Genomic DNA, 2,773 nt, shown 5'->3' with positions numbered 1-2,773 from the left:
TTTGACATTGCATCAGTAACCATGATGCACTGAACATGTTATGGTACAATCCGAATCATGATTTGTTAAATATTATACCCCACACCTTCAGATTATTTAGGTAGCACAACATTAACAATGAGTAAGTATGTTAAGCAAAATCAACTGTGGACAATATCTGTATAAGTTGCATATAGAAACTTCCTCAAAAATTTTATACTTACAGGTAGACATTCAGTTATACAAATAAAATAGAATGTTATAAAAATATGGGCACATTTTAAGACAATTCTGTTAACCATAATAGTTCCACAATATGATTCAGTAATAAGAACTCAAGAACCTACTTTTTTTCCTTTTTATGGTTTTTGGGTCAGACTCAGTAGTGTTCAGGGCTTACCACTGACTCTGATCTCAGAGATCATGCCTGGCATGACTCTAGGGAACATATGGTATGCCAGGGACTGAACCAGGGTCAGCCACATACACTGACCCACTGTTTCATCTCTCTGACTCAAGAACCTACCTTTAAAGCCAAAGTTTTACTAGTATAGTGCATGATTGATTTAACATAATTCCCAGAAAACAGACCAGTCACTAAGTTGCAGACTCCTCCATATTGGCTAGTGTGTTTCTTGTGTATTACATAAATAATTGCACCCATCATAAATGTTAGCTCATCATCATTGTCTTTTGTGTAGTCATATATTGCCACACGTTTCTCAGTATAATTTTTGGGAGCCCAAGCAGTATCCTCATTCAAACATCGGTCATTATTCTTAACTACTGCAGTTTCCTCATCTTTATAATCCAGTGGAGGCGGTGGTGGTGGGTGTGCAGAGTCATCAAATATGGGGATGTATCTGATGGAGGTAGTGGTGGCTATGCTAGACCAGTAACTGGTCGAATAATGGGTGATAAAGGTGTAGGCACAGTAGGGGAATGCCAATACTGTTGTTTCCACTATTTTTTAGTTTCCAATTCCTTCACTACTCTGTGTGTCTTCAGTCTCTGATTTAAAGTAGCTTGCCAATGCTAACTTTTGAGTCTAGCAGGAATTGTCATGTAGCCATTAAGAATTTTTGGGGGATTTAATAAGTTCAAGGGTTTTATAAGAGTATTCTGTCCCAGTTCTTCCTTGCCTGACATGAAAATTCATATTAAGGTTTCTTAGTAGGAATATCTTCTTTTGACAATGTACCAGTTTTACAGGCCTGTTATTTCTATGCTTGGCTTTTAGCCACTTGACACAATGGCCCACATCATCCAGAATTGCATGGTCAATAGATTTCTGAATATACCTCACTGAGTGTTTCATATTGGTGGGTGCTATTATTTTGTGAGTTCTTGATGTGTTCATTACTTCCTAACTTTATTTAAACAATCTGATTTACAAAGTTGTTCTTAATACAGTTGTTTCAGGCATTCAATGTTCCAACACCAATCCCACCACCAGTGTGACCTCCCTTCCGACATTGTTTTTAGTTTCCCACTCACCCCACCACCCCTCTGCTTCAAACCTGCCCCCTTAGCAGGCACAGAATGATTTATTTTATATTGCTTGTCACAAAAAAAATGGAAAATGGGATTATCAAACAATAGTTCAACAAGATAAAATTTATAAAAATAGTTGTAATCCCATCAATGGCCAAGACCCAGAGACTATAAAACCCAGCTCCTGGAAGCACACGCCGCATTTGCGGCCGTGCGGCATCTTATCTCATTCTTACTTTGGACAAACTAGCAGGCTATCGAATGTAACTCTCCATGGCGTACCCAATATGCCAAATACCAGTAACAATGATGGGTCTCATTCTCCTAACCCCGAAAGAGCCTTGAATATGGCACTTTTTAAAAAATCTCAGGGCAAGGATGAAGAAATGTTACTGGGGCCTGATGCTCGAGGCAATCGACGAACAACAGGATGGTCGTGATCGTGATCGTGAGTTGTATCTCACAATAGTGTTATTCAAGTCATTGAGGATTTACTGAGATGTTTATTGCTAGTTGAGCATTCTGTGTTACTGTTTTTGCTTCTTCAACTTAGTGAGCTTCTAGGATATTTTTCCATCTAATTTAATATGCTTCTACTGGACCATCAGTACTGTGGAATTTGAAGATGGTGTGAGGTAGTATATGAAGCCTCATGCTCCAAGAGCTGTAAAACTGTAATGATTCTTTAACATTGTGTATCTTGAGATTAGTTGTCAAGCTGTGAAGCTGGATCCTTTATATGCTGGAGGTTGTGGGTTGTGGGTGCGGCTGCTGGGACTGGGGAAGGCTGTTTGTGGGATGGGGAAAGCTGCCTGTCACCATTCCTTGAAGGCCCCAGAGTTTTTAGTCTCAAGATCAGTGAATCTGGGAGTTTTATCCATTTTTAGAATTTTTGAAGGGGTTTAAGCCTACATGTTTATTTAATGTTATAAACATTTGGTACATCATAAACATTCAGAAAACAGAGAAAAATATCAAAGAAAAGTGAAAAATTAAAACCTACAGGCACTAAAATCTAATCTCACTATTTCAGTGGTCCAGTTTGCTAATGCTGGCATTTTCCTTCCAAGTGGGGAACGCACAATGCAGGTCAGTTAAGATATATACCTCCTTTCTCTACTGGCTTCTTGCTGCACACATTGTTTCTCCCAGATGATAAAATGTCCTGAACCTTGACTATACCTGGTGTCCAGAGGTGTTCTGTATCCCGAACTTGGTTACCTCACTCTTCTCTGGAAGATCAGTATAGGGAATTTCCAGTTCTAAGAGGTCATAAGCACATGTCCTGGACAACAGAACC

At 39.1% G+C, this 2,773-nt stretch overlaps 1 pseudogene; it reads right to left on the bottom strand.

Moving 5' to 3' along the window:
• Positions 1-493: 493 nt before the first annotated feature.
• On the bottom strand, positions 494-1,339 carry LOC130030281 (abl interactor 1-like; annotated as a pseudogene).
• Positions 1,340-2,773: the final 1,434 nt, after the last annotated feature.

This window comes from Sorex fumeus, unplaced genomic scaffold (genome assembly GCF_029834395.1).
Source record: "Sorex fumeus unplaced genomic scaffold, SorFum_2.1 ptg000044l, whole genome shotgun sequence".
NCBI classification, from domain to species: domain Eukaryota; kingdom Metazoa; phylum Chordata; class Mammalia; order Eulipotyphla; family Soricidae; genus Sorex; species Sorex fumeus.
Note: the sequence above shows the minus strand (reverse complement) of the source record. Positions and strands in the feature narration are given on the sequence as shown.